The sequence below is a fragment of the Diadema setosum genome, chromosome 6 (genome assembly GCF_964275005.1).
Source record: "Diadema setosum chromosome 6, eeDiaSeto1, whole genome shotgun sequence".
NCBI lineage: Eukaryota > Metazoa > Echinodermata > Echinoidea > Diadematoida > Diadematidae > Diadema > Diadema setosum.
The window spans coordinates 40,767,700-40,787,563 of record NC_092690.1 but is presented as its reverse complement, the minus strand read 5'-3'; positions in this window follow the sequence as shown (position 1 = coordinate 40,787,563).

Sequence of the window (19,864 nt, the reverse complement as noted above, 5' to 3'; positions counted from 1 at the left end):
GGGTTGACTTCTTTCAGGAAATCACATCATGTCGAAGTAGTGGTAGGCTTACCTTTATAGACACGTGGCTAAGGCGGCTTTTGGAACTGAACTCCGACGAAGTCATATTGCGAATACGTATGAACAGGAATTCCTTTCTCAGATTATTTCTCAGACCGCTGTAGAGCAAATGAAATAATAAAAATCATGCTAAAAGTATCGTATAAATCATTTGATTTCATCTCTTCTTTTTTTTTTTTTTTGCAAGCGGCGAATTCAAAAGAAAGAGGAAAAGAGACAGACAAACAGATCAATACTTGAGATTAAAAGAAAAGAAATTGACAACTGGGAGTAAAGATACAGTAAGCATAGTTCCTTAAAAGAGGATGGGGTGGTTTTTATGAACATCCTCACAATTTTCGCAAACATGATGCGATAAATCTAGAATTGAAAATAAACGCAACAAAAGTTACTATGCTGTTCTTATCATTACCTTTACAATTGATAAGTAATTAAATATAATAATTATGCATATTATCGAAATACTTGCGAACGATTTCTCCTTCTTGTTTGCTTCACTCTGGCAATAGGCCTATGTCTCATTTTCGGTCTTGATTATAGACCTGACTGCTGACCATTATCAATAAAGTAGATTCTGGATTAGGATATGTTTAAAACTGCATTATTCTGCACCATTATTCAATTCATTTCAATTTATTCGGCACCAAAAAAAAAAAATAAATAAATAAAATCAATTAATAAATAAAAAGTCCATTATGTGCACAGTAAAAACAAAAGCAATGTGTATACATGCAAATATTTAACATAATCAACGCCAAAAACAACCAGAGCTTGTTAGGGAGCCAAAAAAAAAAAAAAAAAAAAAACACAATTACACAAGGCAAATGACTGATAGCAATATGTACTGTGAAGAAGGAAAAAATAGCAGTCCTTATACGGATGAGAAGCAGATTTTCACACCTGCCCTTCACTGTACACACACCATGTTCCTATCGCTTACACACAAACACACACACACACACACACACACACACACAAATATACACAAACACACACATTCAGATGCAATTAAAGGAGCGGAGAAGTGGAAGGAAGAAGACATTTAGAAACAAACAATCTACTTTGTCATGGATGACAGTTTCTTGAAAGTATTTTGTTTGAATAGTATTCTGAAACGAGAAAGTGTAGGGCTCGACTTGAGATCTGTACTAACTAAATTCCATTCATGTACACCGGCAAAACGAATTATATGAGTTCTAACTGTTAACCGAGCTAGTGGCATTTTCAGGTTACTTCTTACACGTATTATGAAAACATGAATTGAACTTAAACATGTTATGAAACGAAATTGGGAGAATACCTTTATAATACTTCAACATAAAAATTGAAATAACACAAAATTATCAATATGTCACAAGTCTGTCATAAGGAGATATATCATATCATCGCATAACAATTTTCATCAAATTTAAAGAATAGGTTGATTTCATACAACGGATCTGACAGGATGTCTAAAAAGGATATCCCACGATCAGCCGGGTGAGGTTCGTTAACCGAACATTCGTTATTACGAACGTTCGTTAATCCGAACGAACCATTATTCATTTCCGGATTATAACGTGTATGCCTTCGGAATAACGAATCTCTTCAGGTTCGGAATTCCGTGTCCTATAATTTGCACTTCCTTTGTATATCAGGATTCTAAATAAGTCGTATTAGATTATCTTGTAATTAAAAACAAGAACAGAATATTGATATTTCATGCTGAGGGGGTTGTGAAGTGATATCTATATCTGTTTTATCATCAACTCCTCTTTAATTACGAAAACCATATCTGTCAGCAACGTGCATGGTTATAACAGTTTGTTTGTTGTCTTTGTCTAAGTCACGACAAAAACAAGGCCCTACAGCTTTTGAAAGTGGTAAAATTAGGTTCAATTTCGCGGAGAGTCACGTCGTAAACTCGTAAAACTTCAATCGTGATAAACTGGCATCGTGACAAACAAAAAGACAGTTCGACTTATTCACAGACGACCGCCAATAATTCAGTAAAAATACGTAAGTAATCAGTTTAAAGTCTGAGTTTCCAAGACCTTCAGTCTACCTAACAGGGAGACCGAAGTAGCACCTTTTTTTTTCTCTCTCTCTCTCAATTTCATCTGACTGTCATTACCTACTATCGGGGTAGTACGGGTATATCATCCTTACATCTGCTGATTTAAAGTGACTTTACGTTATATTAAGGAAGGCGCTTGGTATTCAAGTTTGAAGGCGAATAGAAACAGTTCCTTTTGAGATTTTAAGAAATAATTCAGGTAAGAGAGAGGACAATAATTTTCCAAAGATAAGTCTTTTCTTTCGGAAACATTTTGATGGTTGTAAGTACTGTACTCTTCAAATTGATGAAATTCTTCCGTCGAGATGTTTTCATTGCAACTGATTGACATTGCCCTACGTCGATGTAGTGCAATTTGTCAATAAATTGCTACTCTACTCTTGCTACACATTGTTTGATAGTTCATTCAGTAAGCATGGTAAGTATGTCTTGAAATATTTTAGGATGGTCGCGAAATCAATGCCATTTCAAAATATGGCGGAGGGGGTATAAGGAATAGAGAATCCCCTCTTTAACATCCACCTCCTTGTGGACTTGAAGGGTTAATCAATAGCGGAAGACTGGCGGTCTTAATATACAGTTCGACTCCGCAAGGCTGAGAAAAGTGTAGAGAAGGCGGTGACAATTAGATTCACACCCATTGATTGCCACCTTTTAGAAGATGGTGCGGCAATAGATCTCTGGTCCGTCGAGAGTTGACAACCTCCATGATCTCCTTGATTTGGTATCATAAAGAAGTGCAGTGGACATTATAAAGGCGTGTGAGTGGCGTTTCAAGCGATTTTTTCCAAGTAGGAGAAGCAGAAACTTTATATGTTTGAATTTGGCCCTTCTAAAAACGCATCACCATGTCGAGAAAAGTGAAAAAGCCAAAGCCGAGTTTATATCAGTGTTTTTGAATAATTCGTGAAACCCTATAAATATAGCTGTGTCTAACCCTTTCCCTTTGCAATAACTATAATGAATGATAAAGGTCAATATTAACTTGGGCAGAGCTTAGAATTGTATTTTTCGTTTCTCGCAAGGACAAACGTAGATATGACAAATAGACTTTATGCCTCGTGGTGACAATGAAAAATAAGACCGTTTTATGTGACCAGTTTGTATCAATTACTATATAATATACTGCGTTGCATATTTCCCCGTTTTACAAGCTCTCGGCTAAATGACGTATTATACACTAGTAAAGGTATCAAATTTTGGTTTGTTGACAAGTGTGAAGAGAATTAAATATAAATTTTCTGCTACATATTCGAAGAGGATAAGGTTCAAAAATTAGCGAACGTCGAGCATTTACTACTTGAAAGTAGGCCTACATCTCGTTATCTCTCGGCTGCACCAGCTTCTAACCATGACCTATATATTTTGTGCGCTCTTAATCTGTAGTGCTATGTGAATATTATTTGATGTGCTGCATTTTGCTGCGTCTATAATATAACAGATAAACAAAACAAAAAGACATGCTTTTCTGACACATATGCACATACATACTGTACATACAGTACGCTGCCCTGATATATATATATATATATATATATATATATATATATATATATATGTATATATATATATATATATATATATATATATATATATATTATATGCAATACATTGCCCTGATAAAGCGGCGGACTTCAGAGCCGAGAAAACTACAAGTTGCAGTCATTCTTAGACAATAAAGTCTACGTTCAAAAATCTTGTGTAACTATTCTCGTTGTAAAGAGTAAATATGTGTTGAAATTCAGGACGTTTCGGTTTGCGTGAAGCACGCGTGCTATTACTTCGTTTAAAATAATTCATTGGTCAACATTCACAAGGATAGATCTCGCATCCACAAAATATATAAAATTCGACTCCATGAATGTACGTGGGCATGCAATTACTCACGAATGTAAGCTTATACGCTGTTATAAATTCTATAACTCCCAAGCATGTGTAAGGTAGGCCTACAACATTTTTTTTTTTTTTTTTTTTTTTTTTTTACGTGTGGGTTACTTTATATTCAGGTTCTGAGTTCATTTAGTGCGTAGGTTCGATCAAAATCCCTTTGTGAATTCTGACTACTGAGACAATATCAAAGTGAGTAACCTCTAGGAGGCCTGACTGGTTATCAACTGATTACTTTTTCACCGTCTGTAATTTAAAGGCCAGCTTTCACTTTTTGTCTCTGATAACCTTACCAGCACATGTACTTTTACTGCTGAAAATACATTCTTTACCTTTGATAAATGAAAAGGGAATATCTTATAGGCCTACATTATATAGACGGATGGAACATCATTTCATGTGTTTTTATGTTGGCATGATCTTTGTGCGATCTATTGGCTTTTGGATAATGTTTATGTGGGAAGCATATGGCGTATTATAGTTTTTAGGACTACTCATAAAATCAACTTCTCACTTTGGGCTTTCTTTGTTACAAGAATCTATTTGATATCCTTCTAGACCCTTCCCACAAAATAGAGTTTATCTATACCTTTGGATAATGTTAGAAAGCATATAGCATACAGTCTTTAGGACTACTCATAAAATCAACTTCTCACTTTGGGCTTTCTTTGTTACAAGAACCTATTTGATATCCTTCTAGACACCTCCCACAACATGGAGTTTAATGAATAGATAAACTATAGGTATATGTGAATGAAGCAACATGTAAGCAAATTAAACGATACACGTCCTTCTGCCACGCTGTCTGCATTCCACCTGTATGTAGATACAAAGCGACGCGGTGAGATGAAGTCGACGTTCCTTCTTATCATCTTCGCCGTATAAATAGGTATGTTTTATGATCTCTTTTATTCTTTGTCTGTTTCATATTTCTCGTCTGAAATGGAGATTACAGGCAGGATTCTATGTTAGATATCAAAGGAATCCACTATTGTGCAAGGAGGAAAAGTAGATGATCGAGTTCACATCAAGATTGTATGGTTAGGCTTTGCCAGCACACTACAGCTTTGGGTGTTAATCTTTTTAATGACCAAGAACAGGTAAAATAAGAATAAAACATTTGATAGAGGATGTCTTATGCTGGTATCGATTGCAAGGACTCTCGTGATTCACTCATACAAATAAGTCGTTATAAGCTTACTTAGGTCAATATAATAGCTCTACACACTAAGAAAAAATGATTCATTCTTGCACCTTTTAAGGGTGCAAAGTGATGTCACACTGGTGGCTCCCTATGGGTGTTATCTTGCACCCTCGAGAAATGGGTGCGTGCTGAGATGCACCTTTCTTGAGGGTGCGATCTTTCTCCCTTTAATTTTCGACGCAACTTTGCACCCTCTCTTGCCTCTACTTTTGGTGCAACTTTACACCTTTCGTGAGGGTGCAAAGAAGCACCCTAAGTTCCAAGATTGTAGCCTCTTTTGAGGGTGCGATTTTGTGCCATATATATAGGTATAATGTTGCACCTATGTGGTGCTTATTTGATCCATGACTGCAGCAAAATTGCTTCTTTAAAGGAGCCAGTCAGTGTCACTGTCTACGCCTTTAGAGGCGCAATGTTGCCCAGTATAACCTCAAGTGAACCTTGAGATTACTGGGCAATATTGCGTCTCTAGAGGAACAGGCAGTGACACTGATTGGCTCCTTTAAAGAAGCAATTTTGCAGCAGTTATGGATGAAATAAGCACCACATATTTGCAACATTATACCTATAAGGTAAATATACTTAATATACATAACAAGGTACAATTTGGTTACTTAACTACTTTAAACCTTGAATAGTGCGAACTAATGCAAGCCTGTTTGCTCAGTATATCAAACTTATGCTGTTGTTGCACTCTGCAAAGTAAATAAGATTGGTGTAATTTGGATCCTGTGAATCATGAAATGTGTGCGTGGAATTTGTGAGTTTTGAAATGTTAATGTAGAAGTTAACTTATAGTTGTGTTTGAATGACATACTAAAACCAAATATTTACCCAATTACCTTTCCAATGAGGTGAGCACTATCACTATCTATCAAACAAACCCTCTAAGCAAGAGCATACATCTGCATGAAGGAAGAGGTAAAAATATGATATACATTTGTCTGGATACGTTTTATTCAAAACGTACTTGAATACGTACTTATTCACATAATCTATAAGAATAAGATATGCTTTTTGCCAGTACACAAAGCCTCAAAAAACAAAAGCATGCTACGTACATTTCTAAAGTATGCACCATATCTAAAAAAAAAAAAATGTAAGAGGATTTAACAAGTTGTTTGTATGCATTCAAACGAATAGGCCTACATATTTCCATGCGTACAATATTCATGTAACAGTGACGTCATCATGAATCATCAAAAAGATATGTTTCCAGCATAGACATGAATTTATCTAAAATTTAAAACATGTCTTACAATTAGGAGTTTGTTTTATAATGACGACGCCAATTGTCTTAAAGTCCTTGTCACGACATGTCTTGGGGTTCACATTTATTTAAAACATGAGATTCTTGGCACTTAGATTACGACTACAATTCATTATGGTTTAGATACTTAACTGACATACGCATACCATATTCAGGTATACGGGCATTTCGATGAAAACATCTAAATACAAGGTATAATTATAATATGAAAATCAAACTTGATACCAGCCCTTATGGGCTACCAATGGAGACTAGGCAGAATCGCAGTTATCATGGTTATGTATTCAGATTTTGTTTTGGGTAATCAATTCGAGTCCCTCGAGCTGAGATTCCGGAACTGCAATGAGCAAATCATCATAATGACTAACAAAGTGACTGAGAATAATACATGCACCAGTTTCTGTTTCGTTGTTCTATACATAGAAAGTTGTTACGTTTTCCAATCCTCTGTAGGCACACAGGGATTTGCAGATCACCTTTGGCTATAACGCCATGGTCGCGTGCAAAATGATTGCAGCTTATCTAACTTGTAGTTTCCGAATAGGGGACTACCGTGCTTATACATATTAATCGGATGATAGACCCCGTCAAAGAGTAAATTGCGGATATCGTATACCATTGTCAAATCCACTTTTTGTTCTGTACACAGTTTCACTGGACTCTTATGAACCACTTAAGCATTACCAAATCATGGAGTATAAGAATAATCTTAAGTCATTTCCTTGAAACGGCTATGAGCGGGAACAGTTTGGCATCATACATGACTAAATGCATGTATTATACAAGGTTTCAGGACACTTTGAACCGTGTCCCCCCCCCCTCCCCCCCCCCTCCCCCCCCCCAAAAAAAAAAACACAAAACAAAACAAAGCAAAACAACAACGAGTGAAATGTTGTATACCCTAGGCCCATTAGTGTATGATCTTTGTCCTTTGAATACATTGCCCATATTTTTCAACGAATAGGCATCTGGATGCAACGTAGGTATGTATAAAATGATTTTTTTTTTTTTTTAAGGAAAATACATTTAACCACTTCAGAAATAACTATGGAACAAATAGCATAATATTGACACGTTCCCTTATTCCTAAATGACGTGACAGAAAACTTTCCTCACCGAAATCATTCTGTCGTTATTCAAGTACAAGACATTGGTGATTATATACCTAGTTCGATTAAAAGTATACATGGAGTCATTGCAAAAGTATCTAATGAATAGCATGCTTCAGAACTACATCATTGTCATTTATTCTATGACGCTAATAATAAAGTAATTGTTCCGCCATACTGCCTGGCAGGTTGTAGTCCTCCTACGACGTTTGTTCAGCAAATAAGGCACAAAATAAAATTTTGCGAATTTTACACGCTGTTGCCAAAGTATCTAATCTTCTTTACCACTATTCTCAGACATAAGGTATGCTGATGCTGTATGAATTAGAAACGGAAGCTTCACAAATATTCACCATCTAACAAGGTAAAAGCGAAGTGAGGTCTTGCCCACATATCGAATTTGTGATTACACTGATTTTCAAATGTAAGCTCATTGACCTTTTGACTGTTGACGGAGTCGGACTTCACCAATATCAACACTTGACAGCCATCTTTAGATGTTCTGGGGAGTGAATTTGGTGGTCATATAGCTCAAAAGTGTGGAAAGTTACTAAAAGAACACCACAATACTATGTCGACAGTGCTTACAAGGTGAGATGCAAAGAAAGAGCACGAAATGACATTGTAGAATTTGACAATGACCTACAATATTTGACCTTGAACGCTGGCACCCACAAGGTGGTAGAAGTAACTTCATCCAATCGTATATACATATGCAAAGTTTCATTTGGATACCTCAAACAGTACTTAAAGGGGAATGAAACCCAAATGTACCCGTGGATTGGAGCAATATCATAAGAACACATATGTGAACATGGAAAATCGTATGATCCAGTGGAAGTTATGCATTTTTTAAAGTTTCAGTGTCACTTTCAAGTATGGAAACGTATAGGCCTATGAAGAAAATATCAAGGGAATTCCATAAAATCTGATTCTAAATGAAAAGTACAAATTGCCTCCACTTATTTGTCGTTGCCATAATGTTAAGGGTAATATCACCCCCACCCCCTTCTGGAAGAAGTTAATCAAGTGCTCCTTTTGTAATGCTAGAAACGTGAAACTATGCCTATTTTCTTTACATTTCTTTATATAATTTTCCATGGTTGACGTCAAAGATGTAGCTTTCTCATCTCGTAATGGCGGCACTGAAACTCTAAATACACTACTCAAAAAAAGTTAAGGACCACTTTTTAATGTGTGTATACAATTTTCAAACCGGGTGTTGTATTTCTAGAAATACCCGAATATGGCTGTCTTGAATCTCCTCAAACACCCTGTAACAATTTCACGCATGGGTGGTTTCAGTTGTTGCATGATGTCTCTCGCATTATTGCATATCCTGAAAAGTGGGCCCATTGTGAAGTGGTACAAATGTGGATTCAAATGCATTTTCTGTCTTTAGTCTCTACAATCAACAAATTGCTAACAACAGCAATGCCAAGATACAGCTGTCCAGGATGCCATCAAACAAACAAATGGTGTGGGGAGGCATCACCTACGCCAACCGTACTCGTCTCTACGTGGTCCCAGGGGGAGCAATGACAGGAGTGAGGTACAGGGATGAGGTCCTTGAACCTATAGTGGTGCCATTTGCAGAAAATGTGGGACAAAACATCATTTTCATGGATGACAATGCCCGTGCCCACCGAGCTAGGGTGGTGACCGAGTTCCTTGAGGGCCAGGGGATTGAGCGTATGGAGTGGCCAGCGAGGTCCCCGGACTTAAACCCGATAGAGCACGTCTGGGACATGATGGGGAGGAGTCTCGAGCAGCTCGAAGCCCATCCACTTGGACTGCAGCAGCTGGGTGTGGCTCTGGAGGCTGCATGGGATGCACTGGACGTCAGAGACATCAATCGCCTCATCAGCTCCATGAGACAGCGCTGTGAAGCCGTTATTGCTGCAGGAGGTGGTCACACTCGTTACTGAACTGCCTGAAAGACACTCAGACATTCGTTTTTACCACTTCATGTCGGTAGCTGATACCCCTCGGGGCCCACTTTTCAGGATGTGCAGTGATGCGAGAGACATTGTGCAACAACTGAAACCACCCATGCGTGAAATTGATTACAGCGTGTTTAAGGACATTTAGGACAGTTGTACTGAGGTATTTCCAGAAATAAAACACCTTGTATAAAATCTTTATGTACGTTAAAAAGTGGTCCTTAACTTTTTTTGAGTAGTATATATGTGTATATATAGCTCTTCAACGGATTTTCCGATATTCCTCAATTTGTGACGATGTGTTCAACTGCTAAAGTAATCTCCCTGCATTAACTTGTCCACTTGTACTTTTCGTTTCATTTCCCTTCGTGATACAACGTTGCCATAATCGATAACAGACTGATGTACGAACGGAGGGACAAGCTGAACAACATCATTTCTCTGGTGACAATTCCTTGTAAAAGTATACACCATGAAAACTTTAGGCTGGTAAACTATATCAAGACAATTATTGAACAATATTGTTAATGAAATGCAGTAGGTTTTTCTTCGTGATAGTTGCCTGTTCAGATCAAGGCTTGCAATGTACTGCTGAAGTATGCATCGGGTGTTTCTGCCTTGTCTGGGATACTGAAAGCCACAGAGCACAGAAGGCCGGAAACATTGTAGCGAAGGAAGACACGATTGTATACAGGAATTCGGGCAGATTTCACAACCATCCAGCCAAATAGTGCGCAGCATTCACAGTGAAGATTGTGGGATTTAGTCCTGCCAGGTTCTGAAAGAGATTTTGGCATGAATAAATAATGACTGAATAAAATTTCGAAGGAAATAGGTCGTTTACACTATAGGCGGTTTTGTTGCTTACATAAACTAACAGGTTGCAACTATGATCATTGACCAGAAAATGGAAAATTAAATTGATTGCATAGATCTACTTCAGGTTTCTAACGACTTTTGCTGAAATAATGAGAAATGGTTTTGAAATAGCTGCGATATCCAAAACAGAGCAATAATAATATAATATACACTCTAAAAACGCAAATGTTGATTCAACATTTAAAAGGGCCGGGAGTGACAGCATTTTTTGAAGTGTTGCATCCAACTTTTAAAATAACATTTTAAATGTTGAATCTAGCAGGTAAACCAACACTTTGAAAATGTTGTCACTCCTCGGCCCTTTTAAATGCTAATTCAACATTTGTGTTTTTAGAGTGTAGGACTCACTTTTTATCACGATCGCTGTGTGTTATTTTGTTTTTGGATGGCTCATCCATTTCAAAACCAATTTTCATCAAATAATCTTTAGAATTCCTCTTAGAAAGGCATACTATTATTTCATAAGTAGGTTCTTGGTATATCACAAAAAGTTAAAAGCCCAAATCCTCACCTCCACCAATACTATATCATCCCTTTAAGCTTTGATATTGGTTTCTAAACAAATCCGGTCGGATAGATTTATTTCAGCTCTTTGTCATATAAGTAAAACATGATAATGTTGCAAAGAAATATTCCTCTTATATTTCTAGTCAGAAAGCAGATGGAATTCCCGTCTCCCATAAAAAATAAAAGTGCAGCACTTACTTTGTCACAGACATACAGCATGTCCTCTCCAGGCAGACGGGGAATTAGGAGACAGCATGCCGACATCACTAAGTTAGAGCTGAAAAAAAAAAAGAATAAATGTGGAATAGCCTGAGTAAAGTCATGTTGAAAAGAAAAATCTGGCGAATTTGGACTGAGATGAAAATACACACCTTTTATGTAGGCCTGCATACATTTATGACATAGGGCATATTCAAATATTCCCACATTTTTCCTGACCAAATCAAAGTCTTCATAACATAAAATAACAAAGTAAGACAACATCAAATTACATGCAAATTTAACATCAGTTTGCTGTATATTTTACACAGTTAGGAAAGGAGTAAGACTTATAGACCTCAGCCATTCAGCCGTTGCTGAGCTTGCCACAGATGATGGTCCGGGTGCTGGCCATGGCAATGGGTGTAATGATGCCCATTATGGTTGACACCTCTAATCCTGCTACCACACACACAAAAAAGAGAAAATATAGCCCCTCTACTTATTCATAACATTGATTTGATTTACTTTGATAATACTGGTTACAGAAAAGAAGATTACCTCCCCCCCCCAAAAAAAAAAATAATAATAATAATAAATAAAATAAAATAAAATAAAATAAATAATATATAAATAAATAAATATTAAAAAAAAAGAAAAAAATGAAGATTCTTGCGGGGTAGAGATGCTGCCTGTATGAGTTACAATCCATCATGGAGTTTTCAGGAAAAAGTCCAAAAAAAAAAACTGAGAAGACGTAGAACGGAAAAGGCAAGAATGAATGATCGCAATGGTCCACTTGAGTAACATATCTCTCGATTATAGATGGTATCAAAAATTGCACTATAGTCTTATCAAATTTTCCGCAACCCACTAAACGTTGGCTACGTTATAGTAATCGATAAAACTGCGTTCATGTGTAATAATACGCTTTAATATAATATACTTCACGGATGTCACATGCTGAAAATCTAGATGAATCAATAACCTGAAAATACATGTATTACGGATTAATCCATTAATGAAACTTACATATTCTGTTGAGGAATCACTCTGTCCTTCAGAATTGCATATAAGTTTACGTGATCAGGAGAATGCGCGCAACTTCATCATATTGTATCTTGCTTGAATACCTGAAAAGGAAAATCAAGTGTCATGAGTTCAAGGCCACTGTTCATGCGTGTGTAATAATTTTGCAGAAGAGCTAACTTATGTAAATGTGACTACATAACTCACTCCATGGCAGCTTAATGTATAGTTCAATTCTTATGCACTGCCTTGCTGCATACAGGGTGAACTTAAGTCTACCACTAACACTACCTGACTACAGAGAATTATCCCAGCATAAAGATAAGCGTGCAATGTTTGCCATCATAAGTTTAGTTAGTACACTAGTCTATTTATCCATAAGTTTATCAACAATTATTCATCAACTTCAGTTCCCTTCCTTTTATTCGTTATTAATCAAAATAGTGGTATGGCACGACGCGATGTATTATCCTTGGGGATGTGTGTTTGTGTGTGTGTGGCATGGGCGTAAATCCCGGGGGGGGGGGATGGGGGGGATATATCCCCCCACTTTTGAAGGAGGGGGGATGGCCTGTACAAATATCCCCCCCTGAAATTCTCCCAAGAAAAAGATGTAGGAACAAAAAAAAACAAAACAAAACAAAAAGAAATGTGGTGATATTGATTTCAGCATGATGGATTATTGCATAGCCTATAATCTAGGCGGAGAATGCAATTATTGTTTTTGTAATTTGCTGTTAAGCTAAACGTATGATGCAGCGAGATAATTGTCTTTGCCAAGCGATACATCTGATGCGGCGAGACTACGAACAGTGGACGCATCTACCGCGTCCGCTAGGCGACACGATCGGTGGCAGTTTTTTGTTGTTTTTTTTTTCGTATAAGACTGCCACCGATTAAAAAAAAAATGAGAAAACAACGACAAACAACTGGATCATAGGCGGTGTATTCGCGCGCATCCACTGTTCGTAGTCTCGTCGCATCAGACCAGCTGCATCCCCACCTAATAGGCTACATACTGTAATGCATGAGCCATGACGTTCGCACGCCCGCCTCGTGACGAGAGCATATACTGCTGAACAGTGTTAGCAGCGCTCGTGTACTTCTCTCGCACACCAATGCATGCAGTGGCGTATCTAGGGGGGGGGGGGGGGCAAGGGGGGCAAGGGGGCACGTGCCCCGGGCGCCACTCCTTGGGGGCGCAAAAAAAAAAAAAAAAAACGAAGAAGAAGAAAAAAAAATAAAAAAAAATAACAGAAGAAGAAACTCGCCCGGAAGGGGGGGGGGAATGGTGGGGGGGGGGGAGGGGGTCAGAAAACCAAATCAAAGAAGATAAAAACAAAACATGATGATGACGCGGACAAAATGACAATTTTCATTGCGTTCACACAAGAATTCCATGTTCTGTAAACTGAAATACAAAAATTTTCGGCTCGCTCGCTGCGCTCGCTCGCCAAAATTTATATAAAAAAAGAAGGTAAGAACAAAACGTGATGATGACGCGGACAAAATGACAATGTCTATTGTGTTCACACATGTCATTTTATATTTATCAGGCAAAATGTTTCACGGAGCAGCGACTGCAATTTCTTTCGTTCTGAAGCGATAGCCAATTGGTTTAAAAGAAGGCGCCAACGGTTTCGAACATACGGGGGGGGGGGGGGGCGCAAAAAAAAACAAATCAAACAAGATAAGAACAAAACGTAATGATGACGCGGAAATATACAAATTTCGGCTCACTCACTCGTACTGATTTAGAGCATTTTTTCCAAGTCCTCAGTTTGTTGGTGTAAATCGTTATCTATAAGGCCGTCACTATATCTTGATTAAAATTGTAAGATGTAATAAGCAAAAAATGACAAGAGTTCCATGTTTTGTAAGCTGAAATACGAAAATTTTCGGCTCGCTCGCTGCGCTCGCTCGCCAAAATTTATCAAAGAAAAAAAAAAGAGATAAGAACAAAACGTGATGATAATGCTGAAATAGGCCTATACAAATTTCGGCTCACTCGCGCGTACTAATTTAGGGTATTTTTTAAAGTCCTCAGCTTGTTGGTATAAATCGTTATCTATAAGGCCGTCACTATAACTTGATTAGAATTGTAAGATTTAATAAGCAAAAAATGACAAGAGTTCCATGTTTTGTAAGCTGAAATACGAAAATTTTCGGCTCGCTCGCTGCGCTCGCTCGCCAAAATTTATCAAAGAAAAAAAAAAAGAGATAAGAACAAAACGTGATGATAATGCGGAAATAGGCCTATACTAACTTAGGGTATTTTTTAAAGTCCTCAGCTTGTTGGTATAAATCGTTATCTATAAGGCCGTCACTATATCTTGATTAGAATTGTAAGATTTAATAAGCAAAAAATGACAAGAGTTCCATGTTTTGTAAGCTGAAATACGAAAATTTTCGGCTCGCTCGCTGCGCTCGCTCGCCAAAATTTATCAAAGAAAAAAAAAAGAGATAAGAACAAAACGTAATGATGACGCGGAAATATACAAATTTCGGCTCACTCACTCGTACTGATTTAGAGCATTTTTTCCAAGTCCTCAGTTTGTTGGTGTAAATCGTTATCTATAAGGCCGTCACTATATATATCTTGATTAAAATTGTAAGATGTAATAAGCAAAAAATGACAAGAGTTCCATGTTTTGTAAGCTGAAATACGAAAATTTTCGGCTCGCTCGCTGCGCTCGCTCGCCAAAATTTATCAAAGAAAAAAAAAGAGATAAGAACAAAACGTGATGATAATGCGGAAATAGGCCTATACAAATTTCGGCTCACTCGCGCGTACTAATTTAGGGTATTTTTTAAAGTCCTCAGCTTGTTGGTATAAATCGTTATCTATAAGGCCGTCACTATATCTTGATTAGAATTGTAAGATTTAATAAGCAAAAAATGACAAGAATTCCATTTTTGTAAGCTGAAATACAAAAAATTTTGGCTCGCTCGCTGCGCTCGCTCGCCAAAATTTATCAAAATTCATTCAAATCACCCTCAAAATGACCCCTTTTGAGTGCTTGAAAAGCATATCATGTGGACTTTGTTTAAAGTCCCTACCGGGATGGGGTTGGGGTTGAACACTTTTTCAGAAATTAAGGGCGCAATTTTCTCGCTTGCCCCGGGCGCCGTTTTCCCTAGATACGCCACTGAATGCATGTAAAGCAATATCGACCGTAATGCATGCTTCGGATTTTGAACTACTATCGTAGCCACACTACCAGATGACAACCAGCTGCATTCAACCAGGGAGGTGCTCTTCCCACCTCCTTGATGCAACACAGTCTGTAGGGCCATGGACGTAGGCGTGAACGAGTGCACCATGCCGAGCGCGATACGACTCACGTCGAGCTCCGCATGAGTTACCCAAAGATCTAGATCAAGATAACAAACGAGTTCGTTAACAGCCTTGTACGAGTTTCAGTCGTAGGAATTGCAACGCATTTACCCTCTCCATATTGGCTCATATTTGCTCAGTTAGTATAATTCGTTTGCCTCCAGAAAAAAAAACAAAACAAAAGGAACGGGTGTCGATTCCCATATTTTGCCATATATGCAAGTACCGCCTTTAATCTAATGAACATTGCTTTAGATTAATGGTTCAGACCTATTAACCAAACGGCAGTTTTTGGACTGTAAAATGTCAAAATTTTCAAGCTCGCTCGCTTCGCTCGCTCGCATTGAATCGTCATGCCATTCTCCTGATGTTGCTGCCGGGTAATTGCCAGCAGTTGCGCCCGGTGCGCCCCCACCCCCTTAATTTCCTAAGCGAAATAAGTACAGCTACAAACGGCAGTTTTTGGATTGTAAAATGTCAAAATTTTCAAGTTCGCTCGCTTCGCTCGCTCGCATTTAATCGTCATGCCATTCTCCTGATGTTGCTGCCGGGTAATTACCAGCAGTTGCGCTCGGTGCGCCCCCCCCCCCCTTATTTTTCAAAGCGAAAAAGATATAGCTACAAACGGCAGTTTTTGGACTGTGAAATGTCAAAATTTTCAAGCTCGCTCGCATTTAATCGTTAGGTCATTCTCCTGATGTTGCTGCCAGTAATTGTCAGCAGTTGCGCCCGGTGCGCCCCCACCCCCCTTAATTTCCTAAGCGAAAAAATATAGCTACAAACTGCCGTTTTGGGACTGTACAATGTCAAAATTTTCAAGCTCGCTTGCTTCGCTCGCTCGCATTTAATCGTTATGTCATTCTCCTGATGTTGCCGCCAGTATTAAATTGCCAGCAAATGCGCCCGGTGCGCCCCCTTCATTTCCAAAGCGAAAAAAAAAAAAAAAAATAGCTTGGATATGTACAAACGGCCGCTTTTGGACTGTACAATGTCAAAATTCATGATCGCGTTCATGATCTTCAGTGTAAGAATTAAGACAAGAAGGCAAAATTGTTCAATAATAATCTACATAAAATGTACTGCTACCTTAAACATGTTGGACTGTTTCAAGTCGATAGAACACGCAAAAAAAATGAATCAAATTGCACCATTTACAACATCAATATGCAAAAAGTTCTCACTGTGGGAGGGGGAAACCCCCCTCCCACACCCTCCCCCCTCGCTCGCATCGCTCCTTCGCATCTAATCGCTCCCCCTAAGATCAAATCCTGGCTACGCCGGTGATAGGCCCCACTATTTAGGCCTTCACAGTGATGTCGCACAGGCGGAGCGAGAGCTGAAATACCACGATGTAGTCATTCAATTATCTATGAATATTTCTTTTTCTTACTTGTTTTTTATAGGGAAAAATCCCAAATTTCACCAAAAGTGTGCACCAGATCGCTGAAAAAAATGAATCAAATTGCACCATTTACAACATCAATATGCAAAAGTTCTCACTGTGGGAGGGGGATACCCCCCTCCCACACCCTCGCCCCGCTAGGCCGCTCCGCTCCCTCGCACAGATATTCAAACTCAAAGTCCCTCCCCTAACCCCCATCATTAAAACGGAACGATGCCCCTGTGATGATTGATTTACTGACTTAAATCAAGAAAATTGAAGAATACAATTTATTAATAGCTACAGGAAAATATCTACTACGTTATTCAAGAAATGGATATCCTCATTAGCATTTTATTGAATTTATTTGGGTATTATTCAGGGCTGCGCTACGTTTTTGAAAGTCGGCTGACAAGGAAAAACAAACAAACAAAAACAAGAACAAAAAGTCGTCATATTTTTGCTGCCACTTCCCTCCCACTTTGCATGGAAAAGAGTGGGACATTTGATCCCTGTAAAGTGTGTGTGTGCTCCCCCCCCCCCCCCCCCAGGGCTGCGCCGGTCCGGTTATGGGCTTGTAATCGTGGTGATGGTGACTATCGCCAATCATCCCCCCCCCCCCCACTCCTCAGTACGGATTTACGCCGTTGGTGTGTGTGTGTGGGGGGGGGGGGGGAGGTGGCGTAAAGGTTATGTTAAGGATACACTTCCTATAGGAATATCCGATTCTACGTTTTATTAACTATTTTGTTTTGTTGTTGATCGGTAAATATAAAGAATTACTTGAAATTGTGATTATGTATGTGTTCACTGTATTGTGAGTATAAATTATGCTTGTATAATTGTGTATGTAGTGAAAATTGTACCATTTATAATGTGTACATGTACATGAATATATGTGAGTTTATGCATGTATGTAGATATTCCTATGTGCACGCCCATGTACCAACAAAAAGAATTTCCTAAATGAACAATAAATGAATCTGAAATCTGAAATCGGAATGCCATGACGTCTTTAGCAAGACATTTTATCGCTAAAGCTGCTCTAATTCCACAGAATGGTTACGAAACAAAACAAAATAGAACAGAAAACAGCACGCATAAAACTAGCCAGTTTTAACAGAATTCTAAAATGAACATTTTAATATTACTGCCTGCAAGCCTACATTATAAGACATGGCTATACAACCAAAAACATAACAGATACAAGAAATTTGATGAAGGGTAATATCGAGAGTAAGGCCTTGGTCGAGAACATTGTGGATATTTCAAATCATGCTTCACGATGATGTTTTAACTCACCATTTTCCACGTGGTAGGAATCTGCGGGGTCTTGATATTATGAAGTGGACAAAATAATTTTGAAGTCAGAGTTGCAGTAAGCCGCTACGAAAAGCCTCAGAAGAGCTGATCTGCTATGGAAATGGAATTTGCGCTAGATGCTCAGCTCAAACACGCATGAACGAGCTGTACAATGAGCCATCTGGGAGTCAACTTATGCGCACATAAGTTTGCACGACTCAACAATTCATTGAATTCATTAATCATGTTCAAGAAAAGAATGAACATGCCCACACCAGGTGACCAAACTACTGGGTCCGTGAATTGACACTCTAGGAAACATCCATGTCATTATTTTGCATCGAATGTATTCTATGGATTAATAGGCGTTTAAAAATCCACTTTTGATTCTTAATAATTCAGTAACTATATATCAGATAACACTATCATTGATATGGGAGATAGTTGTATAGTGTACAATTTCGTTGGAGGCGGTTTAAAACACAAATCAGTTTCATGAAATCCATGATTAATTTCACAGTTAGGTTACAGATTTTGCTCTATTTCCAACCCTCTGTACAAAATTTTCACTTTGCACAGGGGTCAATGGGTGTGTATGGGAGTATGTGGTTAACACCCTGACAATGGTGTTGAACTATCACAGCTAGTCTTTATTCATTCTAAAATGTGGTGTTTGCAAGCACACGGAAACATGTGCTTACATTTTTCATGTGCATGCATTTTACCCTTAGGCTTTACCGTGCATGAATCCATGAAAAAAAAAAGGGAAAAAAAATCAACCCTTACAAATAAATCGTGTAGTTTGCACCCTTATATATCAAGATATCAAGTGAAGGGGTGAGTGAGAAGGCAATTGGCCTTATTCAAAACTAATCCCGGAAAAGTAAATACATTGTATATACAGAGAAAAACATTGGCACACACACACACAAACACACACACACTCACACATACACACACATGCATACACAGACAAAAACATGGACCAGCGCATATTAGCAATACACAAGATGTCATTTTCACAAACACACCCTATCTTGCTAGTCTCTCATAAATTCGTAAAATGATATTGGTAACTTCCAGAAAACCTTTCAAGTAAAATACGTTTTAAAACTTCCTTAAAACTTTGTACCGTTTTCTTTCATTTCACATCAGAGTGGATGGAATTCCAGATTTGAGGGCCTTGAAAAAATATTGACTTTTTTTTTTCTATCCCGAGATCGAGTCGCAACGAAAATCTTTAGCGTGTAGTAGGGTTTGATTCCATCATCGCACAGTAAGCATGCAGGGAATGCTGTGACATATTCCATTTCGATTGGTCAATACCAGACGAGCAGTCAAGTATTCTTCGTTAGCTTGTTCGCAGACCCTTCCATCAAAGACTCAACTTCATTTAAAAATGCTCCGATGAATGATTATGAAATTATGGGAGAACATCAAGTTTTATGATGTCTTTAAAAAAAAACATGTACATAGTAGCACCACGACGGTATGCAATATTGTATTCAAGTGTCGATCAACACCATATGGGTCTTTCTTTGAGACTTGTTATGGGCTCAATATTGCACCTTAGCAAGAATGAACCACAAACAGGAAGATATGTCTTTGTAATGGTAATTACGTTTCGACATCCCAACCAATAAGAGATAGGTTAGGAGAATGTTAAAGACACGGGGATACACGAATAGAAATTGCTCAAAAA